The following is a 9,941-nucleotide window of genomic DNA, read 5'->3' as shown; positions in this document are numbered from 1 at the left end:
AACTGTGGGAAAGCAATCCAGATAACCAGCGTTAATTATCCCCACTTGTCTGTATCAACTCTTCAAGCTACTATTTTCTACACTTCTTTCTCTGAAATCTCATTTTATTTTCGCTCCAACTTTTTACTAAGGGCCTCCCCAGGCGATGTATCTTTCCTGGGTCAAACGAACAGGTCAGGAACCTGCTTTCAGAACTCTAAATACCATTCCCAATCCAGCCAGGGGAAGGATTTAAATGAATTGACGGGGGGGATGGGCACCGCAATGAAACATTAGTGTGGAGCTACAAGCCTGCAATGGACTGAGGAAAAACAAATAAAATCAGAATAACGATTGGTTCAGAAATAGGAGAATTCAGTCACGGAAGAAACACCAGGGATTGAAGGTGAGTTTGGAGAGCAAGTGGGTAAGTGGCCAAAACATGGTAAATAAAGTTGCCACATGGGATCATCATAAAATGCCTTTAACCAAGACTTGTCTCAATGTGAGTTTGGAGAGCAAGTGGGTAAGTGGCCAAAACATGGTAAATAAAGTTGCCACATGGGATCATCATAAAATGCCTTTAACCAAGACTTGTCTCAAACAAAAACGGAACAATCACTTAATAGTTACAGTTAAATGCAAACCCGTGCTTATGTTGGCAGTGGATTGGAGAGGAGGACAATTGATAATGAAATAGTTAAAGTACAATGTCAATATTTGTCCCTGAGGTATCAAGAACTGAATGCATCTGCTGCAATAAGAGCACCAGAGGAACTTAAATACCGGATGAAGCATACAACCTCAGTACATAGTGGGAAGTGGATAGAATAACCCATTTGCTGGAAGGTTTCAGGAAGAAAGGAAAAGCCAAATACTTATAGATTACTTTTAGTTTAGAGATGCAGTATGGAAACAGGCCCTTCAGCCCACCGAATACACACCAGGCAACAATCATCCACACACCAGGTCAATGATATTCTATTTTCCAATCCTACACACTAGGGGCAATTTACAGAAGCTAATCAGCCTGCAAAACCTACACGTCTTTGAAATATGGGAGGAAACCAGAGCACCCAGAGAAAACCCACATGGTCCAAGGGAGAACGTAAACTCCGTTCAGACAACGCCTGTGGTCACAATTGAACCTGGGTCTCTGGTGCTGTCAGGCAGCAACTCTTTGCCGCAGTGTAGTAACAACACAAGTTTCATTTATCCTAAAATAGAGAACACAAAGATGTCAGGCTAAAGAATCAAAATAGTGAAATGGGATGAGCAACACAGCACAGATGGATGTAAATGTTGAGTAACAAGTATGGGGAGAAGAGAATCTTTCAGGGATACAATATTTAGGAAACACTGGAGAAAATGTATTACTAGTTGTGAGTTAGCCCAGCTTGGTGGTTACCTTTGAAATAAATATGTACGTGATGTGATTCTCCTCTTGGGCAGCTCATGAGGGAAACCCAACCTAAACTATCATGGCAAGCCAACAAGGCCCTCAATGCTTCAACAGCACCGTGTGGAGCTTCTAAAATAAGCCCATTCCCAACAATAAAAAGGGCACAACTCACAAAGCCAATTGTCAAAGATTAAATATTTCTGAATGTGTAATTCATTCAAAACAATTCCAAAACTATCAAAGTTATTAAATATCATTAAATTATATCAATAAAACATTAAAATGCAAACAAAAATTAAGAATCAAAAACCTTAAAATAATTAGAATAATGCTACTATTTAAAGCTCTTGAACCTCTTGACAGTCCACAGGCTGTAGTGGTATAGTAAGCCACGCAGACCAAGGTTGGAAGAATAAAGCGTCTTCATTTAAAAATTATGCTTTGTCTTACAAAGGAGACAGGACCAATGTTCAGATGGGGGGCTGTCAGTTTCCTTCATTCAGAAAGGCAGAAATCAGTTCTTCTTGCTGCTCTTCGTATTTGTTTTTATATTTACCATGCTTGTCTCTTTGTACTATTATTTTCTATGCTAGATTCTTAGTGGATGTCAGAGATGTCAATGCTGACTATGGGTGCTGTCTGTATGGAGTTTGAACATTTTCCCAGCGACCACATGGGTATTCTCCAGGTTCTCCAGTTTCCTCCCATCTTCCAAAGATGTGTAGTTTATAAGTGAATTGGCTTCTGTAAATTGCCCCGAGTGTGTAGAGTGTGCAACTGGGATAATATCGAACCTAGTATATGGGTGATCGTTGGTCAGCGTGAACTTGGTGGGCCTGTTTCTATTGCTGTATCTCTCTCTCAAACTAACTGATGTTAGACTATTAGATCAAAGAATAATCTTCTAACTAGTTAGGCTCAATGTTGTTAAAAATGTCAATGAAGATCCTGCTTAGAGAAATGAATGCGAAAGTAGATTCTGAATGTAGGTTTCAAAAATGTGTTAAAAATTCTCAAGAGAACTGGGGTGCTCCAGAAGTGTTTGATTAGATCTTGTTTTAACAAAAGGTAAACACAAAAAGGGCAGATGTTCCATTACATATAAACCTAGTATATGGGCGATCGTTGGTCAGCGTGAACTTGGTGGGCCTGTTTCTATTGCTGTATCTCTCTCTAACAAAACTAAAGCTTGTTAGACGTAGAATATTAGATCAAATTGGGAATAAATGATTATTCCAAACTGTTCCTTCTGAACTAGTTAGGCTCAATGTTGCCTTAAAAATGTCAAGAGAATGGAGTGCTTAGAGCTCAGATTAGATCATATTTTAACAAAATTAAACAAAAAAGATGCAGAACGTCACCCTTTACATTCACTAGAGATGCTGTTGTCCTGTCTGTGATTTGATATCATTGGAGTCTCATGGTTTATTAAAAATATCCTTGTATTGCTCATACAACATCATTTCAAAAATTGGTAAGATACTTCTCTTACGTCAACTAGTGTCGTACAATGTGTGTATGAAAGAACTGCAGATGCTGGTTTAAATCGAAGGTAGACACAAAATGCTGGAGTAACTCAGTGAGACAGGAAGCATCTCTGGAGAGAAGGAAAGTTGGTGACATTTAGGGGCGAGAACCACTATCTTCAGACAGAGAACAATGGTCTCGACCCGGATCGTCCCCCGTGAAATGATCTCTCAGGATGCTGACAGTCCTGCTGAGCTCACTCCAGCATTTTCACCATCTTTGGAACCACAATGTCTTCCGAAATGTGCAGGAAGGAACTGGAGACTACACAAATGAAGACAGGCACAAAATGCCGGGGTAACTCAGCAGGACAGGCAGCATCGCTGGAGAGAATGAATGGGTGATGTTTTGGCTCGAGCCCCCTATTCAATGGTCAGTTGTGGAAAGCCTTCCTTGCTATAACAAGCTACAAGGCAAAGTTGGGCAGTATAGTTGGCAACAACGCATCGCTTGCAGACAAGCACAATGCATTCTATACTTGTGTTGATCAGAAGGACCGTGAAATGATCTCATCCACTCTGACAGTCTCGTGTGCTCATGCATCCACAATCACCATCACAGACACCAGATCGTCCTTCCTGAGAATGAACCCGTGGAAAATGGCTGGGTCGGATGGAGCCCCTAGCCATGCTCTCAGAATCTGCGTGGTCCAGCTGCCGGCAGTATTTGCAGACATCTTTAATCTCTCCCCACTCCAATCTGAGTTTCCTGCTGGCTTTAACAAGATCACTATCTTTCTGGTGCCAAAGAGAAACAAGGTAGTGCCTTAATTACTATTGTCCAGTGATGCTGACATCCATCATCGGGAAGTGTTCTGAGACACTGGTCATGGTAGGCATCAACTCCAGCCTCATAGACAGCCTTGATCCACTGCAATTCAATTACTTCCGCAACAGTTCAATGACAATGCAATCTCCGTGGACCTACACTGATTGCTAGAACATCTGGATAAGACTATTTGTCTCCTGTATGAGACTCCTATTTATTGACTGTAGCTCTGCCTTAAACACCATACTCATCTCCTAACTCATGGGCTGAGGACTCAGCAATTTCCTCTGCAACTCATTCCTTGACTTCCTTCCCCATCAGTAGAGCTAGACAACATCTTCTCCATAGAAAGACACTAAATATTTGAGTAATTCTGGAGGTCAGGCAGTATCTCGGAAAAATATGGATAGTTAATATTTCAGGTCGGGACCCTTCTTCAGACTGGAGGTGTGCGTTTTCATTCTTTTATACCTCTTGCCTGATGGGAGAGGGAAGAAGAGAGAATGACCGGGGTGAGACTCATCCATGATTATGCTGGTGGCCTTGCCGAGGCAGCGTGAAGTGTAGATGAAGACAATGGTTGGGAAGTTGGTTTGTGTGATGGTCTGGGCTGCGTCCACAATTCTCTGCAATTTCTTGTGGTCTTGGATGGAGCTGTTCCCAAAACATTCAGTGATGCATCCAGATCAAATGCTTTTAATGAATGTGGATATATTTCAAATGGCATGAAATATATCTACGTGTTGAATGGCACCTCAACACTTCTAGTAACCCACAACACACACATGTAAGTTGCCCTCATTTGCAGCCCTTGCTTTCATTCTTCTTCTTCTACTTTATGCAATGGTATTCCATTTTCTCCTAATGCAGATCACATCTATCTGGTTATTTAGACTTAGGATATTTGGTCGTGGAAAACAGTAATGTGTCAAGGTGTTAAAAGAAAAATCTTTTAAGCTTATGAAGGATTTGAATGACGTGACTTTTCTACTAGATATTGAAAGAGACTACAGAAAGATACCACACCGTTTAACCATTTTAAACTTGCAGAGAGGACGAGTTTTACTTTGAGATCAATTGTGCAATGAGTTCACCATTGGGTCCTGACAGTTGTCTGCAAGTTATGGCTTTTAATCATCTAGCAACACTCTTCCACCAGTTCCCTGGCCATTTTGTCATGATGTTAACATGCAAATAAGTCAGTGCTAAAATGTCTGTATTCATTTTACTTTCCCAACAAAGAAATGACTGCCCCACAGAACAAGAGACCTGGGTCCAATCCTGACCCCGTGTGCGATCTGTGTGCAATTTGCAAATTCTCCCTGTGACTGCATGGGTTTCGGTTCGGTTTCCTCCCACATCCCAAAGACAAATACATGGATAGGACAAGTTTGGAGGGATATGGACCAAGCACAGACAAGCGGGACTAGTGTAGCTGGAACATTGTTGGCTGGTGTGGGCAGGTTGTGCCAAAGGGCCTGTTTCCACACTGTATCACACTATTATTCTATGAGTCTATGACCTGCTGGTTTGTAGGTTGATTGACCTCTGTAAATTATCCCTAGTGCGTAGGGTTGTGGATACAAAAGTGGGCTAACACAAGTTGTGTGAATGAGTGATCGATGGTCGTCATGGACTCAGTGTGCAAAAGGACTCCTAGAATGCTGAATATTTGACTGAGATATGTGGTGAGTATGAGGTTAAAGCAAAAGAACAAAATAAAAACATTCTCAAGTAGCTGAATGGAATAAAATACTTGGTATAGAGGCAAAAAGACATCAGAAGCCTCATTATTCTACAAGAATGCTTGTCGCGGTGAGAGGCAATTTACATCCATGGAATGGGTCTACACTTGAGATGAGCTTGCAGGACTTGAAGATATATCAGTGGCACCCATCTTGATCCATTCTTGCCTGATGTCCTTGCCAGACAAGTGTTTTTTTCCCCCAAAGCCGGGGGTTCTAAAGAGAATTACAGGATTTGGCCCTTCCCTGAACACAAAATATCCTTGTCTCTAGTGTGATGAAACCTTAAAATTCAGTGGAACAAGTGTGAAAAGGTGATCGATGGTCAGGTGATCATCACTATTGGGGCACTCTCTAACCCACACCTTCCCATCAAAATAAACTTAAAGTACCAGGGGCAGGTATTTATGTAACCAGTTTCTAGTTCAGATTACCAGCCCCTTGCCAAAGCCTTAGTAACTTCAGGGCCTAATTTTTCCAGCCCTAAGGAGCAGCAGAACAAACATCGCTAATCAGACAGAAATCAATCAAAATGATTCCACCGTTTATGCTCTGATTTAATTTTTGAAGCACTGATTGCAATTAAGTAACAGGATGCGTTTGTCTGTCTCTTTTCCTTGACATGTATAAATTTCAAACTGTGATGGAGGAAGGGACGATGTTTCCAAATAAATATTATTTCCCGACACACAAACTGTGAGAGGTCAAAACTGACTGTATTTTCGCTCATCCTCATAGAAACATAGAAAATAGGTGCAGGAGTAGGCCATTTGCTCTTCGAGCCTGCACCGCCATTCACTATGATCATGGCTGATCATCCAACTCAGTATCCTGTACCTGCCTTCTCTCCATACCCCCTGATCCCTTTAGCCACAAGGGCCACATTTAACTCCCTCTTAAATATAGCCACATCTAACTCCCTCTTAAACTGTGACCCTTTGTTCTGGACTTTCCCAACATCGGGAACAATCTTCCTGCATCTAGCCTGTCCAACCCCTTAAGAATTTTGTAAGTTTCTATAAGATCCCCCCCTCAATCTTCTAAATTCTAGCGAGTACAAACCAAATCTATCCAGTCTTTCTTCATATGAAAGTCCTGACATCCCAGGAATCAGTCTGGTGAGCCTTCTCTGTACTCCCTCTATGGCAGGAATGTCTTTCCTCAGATTAGGAGACCAAAACTGTACGCAATACTCCAGGTGTGGTCTCACGAAGGCCCTGTACAACTGCAGTAGAACCTCCCTGCTCCTATACTCAAATCCTTTTGCTATGAATGCTAACATACCATTCGCCTTCTTCACTGCCTGCTGCACCTGCATGCCTACTTTTAATGGCTGGTGTACCATGACACCCAGGTCTCGTTGCATCTCCCCCTTTCCTAATCGGCCATCATAAGATGCTCATTCAGAAGAAGCCAGCATCACACACTTTGGTTTACAAAATGTTGAATATTGGGAATATTGAAAAGAAGAGCTATTTGAAAGACCTAATCTCATTGCCACTTGGTGCTCCAATTCAGTAAGGCATATTTGGTAAATTTGTGGTGTGGTAAAACAAATGAATAAAATGTCAAAATATTGGTTATGTAAGGAAGGCTGGTGATTTATACACTGTGAGCAACAACAAAGAACTGCCATTGATTCTTAGTATAATTTTCACCTAGAATTAGCACCTCTTTTACAGCAGCTTAATGGATGCACCATATCATTTTTAAAAATTGTGATTATTTCCTTAGGCTTTATATGGCTAATAACATTGAGTTTGAGAGCGCAGACAAGATATGCCCTTGCTGACAGTGTTACAATAGCAGGTATTGCAGGAGTGCTCATCTAAATTGAAATCAGAAAGTACTGGATATATTCAGAGGCAGGGGTGGCAATTTGTCGATAGAAAGACAAAGTTTTGCAGGCTCATAGAGACACAAGAGACTGCAGAATCTTGAGTAAAAAAAACAAACTGCTGGAGGAGCTCAGCAGGTCATGGAGCACCTGTGGAGGGGAATGGACAGACAACATCTCAGATCGGAACCCTTCATCAGTCTGACCTTGAAATGTTGTTTATCCATTGCCTTCCATAGATGCTGCCTGACTCGCTGAGTTCCTCCAGCTTTTTTTTTTCAGCCGGATGTTTTTGGTTATTCATTATTTCCTAGTTTGTCCTGAATTTTCCATTTTCATCTCTTTGCTAAGACTGTCCTGAAAATGTCTATCACAATGGCCATATGATGATAGTTCATGCCACATTTCCCCTTGCATTTTTACGGGTGGTGTTGAATCTTGTTGACCATAGCAGCTGAGGTCGATAAGGGAATTTTTGTAATACCTCACAAGACAGGTTTTACAGTTTGCACCACTATCTTTAAGTTCCCATTTTCATCCAAAATTTGGTTACAATTTCTAACCTTCCTACCCTTTCATTTGGTCCTTCACCAACATGACTTTGTCTTTCTTAACACTTCTAGGGGTACATTATCGACCCGCTCTACAACATTACTTCCTACTTTGTCTATTTCACTCTTCCATCTTGAAACACTCTGATGACACAATGTTTCACGACCGGTCTTCCAATATAGTTTCCATTTGCTTTAATTAAATGTTTCCGTTCCATTTCCCACACTTCTTCTTGCACAGCCTTTCCTTTCTCTCAGAACCATGTTAGGCTTCCCCTTATCCAAACCTCCCACAGCGTCAGTCATTCTTCATCAAAAACAACCCTGTGTGATGCCACCTTCATTCACAGCTTCCCATCCCCACTCAGGACTCTGTCTGAAGAAGGGTTTTGGCCCGAAACATTGCCTATTTCCTTCGCTCCATAGATGCTGCTGTACCCGCTGAGTTTCTCCAGCACTTTAGTCTACCTTCGCAATACACTACTCCTCAAATACACAAATAAGCCTCCCCACCACACTGCACCCAGCCAAGCAAGTTTAGAGATACAGCGCGGAAACAGGCCCTTCAGCCCACCGAGTCCGCACCAACCAGCGATCCCTGCACATTAACACTATCCTACACACTAGGGACAATTTACACTTATACCAAGCCAATTAACCTATAAACCTGTACGTCTTTGGAGTGTGGGAGGAAACCGAAGATCTCGGAGAAAACCCACGTGGTCACGGGGAGAACGTGCAAACTCCATACAGACAGCACCCATTGTTGGGATCGAACCCGGGTCTCCGGCGCTGCAAATGCTGCAGGGCAGCAACTCTACCGCTGTGTACTGCGCTGCCCTTGATTCTGAGAAATGTTCAGAAACTTTTACATGATGCGAGATATTTACATTGTTATTTTTGTTTGTATTAATTAAATATAACTGGTGGATTAATAAAATAAATCTGGTTAGCTGGCAATATTAGATTAATTGATTACTCGTGAAATGTTGAATTGAAAATACCAATAAACTTTGAAGTGCAGAAGTTTTAACTTTAATTTATCTTTGATGCCCTGTTTTCAATTTTTTTTTTTTTTGTGTGTGTTGTGTGTGCTGTTCACAATGAGGCAAATTGTGCAAAGTGACTGAATCCAAATTGGGATGACTATTCGTTTGAACACCTCCATTTAGTCTGGAAACATGAACATGGAGCTTTCTACCATTGTGCGATAAAAGAGCTTAACTCCAATAGTGAACACTGGGAAGCAAGAAGTAACTTCGAGGAATACCGCTAAATTATTTTAATCTCTTTTAAAAATGTATTTATATTCTACTATTAACTGTACATATGTGCATTGGTGTCGTGTTGTATTTCTTTTAACGGAGGAGAAGCAAATGGAATTTCGTTGCTCAGTTTTGTGCAATGACAATAAACATATTCTATTCTATTCTATTGGTCAGCTGTCAATTTAACTATCTGCCACATTGTGTATTTACCTCATCTCATCTGTTTCAGTGAACCTCAATGCAAGTTCAAGGAAGGATGCCTCGCATTTCTATTGTAGAATATGCAGCACTATGTTCAATAATTTCAGATATGAATTCTGGTACTCCCATGTACATTTCCCGTGGACACAACTTGTTTCCTTATCTAATTTTCATCCTCTTTTGCTTTGCACCCTGGTCATTCTTACCATTTAGCCTAAATTACCTTCCACCCAATACATTTTTCATCTCCTCACTCCCATTTGTCTGCAGATCAAAACTTAATTTTTCACAAACTCTCTCATTCTGATGAAAGTCCAGGAACGTTAGTCACGATTCAGCTGTTGAGCGTTTGTAGGAGTTTCTGTTTTTATTTGAAAACACAACCATAGCACTGTGGTGGTGATGTGCACAGTGCAATGGAAGCAAAGGTAGATTATTAAATCTCAACCACACTTGGCCACAAGGCATGGACTTGACCAACTTGAGGTCTATGTTTCTTATTACTGACATTGAAGGGTTTCATGAGTGTGGAATGGGATTGCTTTGTGAGTTGGCATGGACTTAATGAATCAATATAGCCTTCTATGATTTAAGGAAATGTGTAAATATGAAATGAGACTTCAAAAATGGAACAGAAGTCTAAATTATCTCAATTTTGTTCCG

Source organism: Leucoraja erinacea, chromosome 8 (genome assembly GCF_028641065.1).
Source record: "Leucoraja erinacea ecotype New England chromosome 8, Leri_hhj_1, whole genome shotgun sequence".
Taxonomy (NCBI): domain Eukaryota; kingdom Metazoa; phylum Chordata; class Chondrichthyes; order Rajiformes; family Rajidae; genus Leucoraja; species Leucoraja erinaceus.
This window is presented reverse-complemented; position numbering follows the sequence as displayed.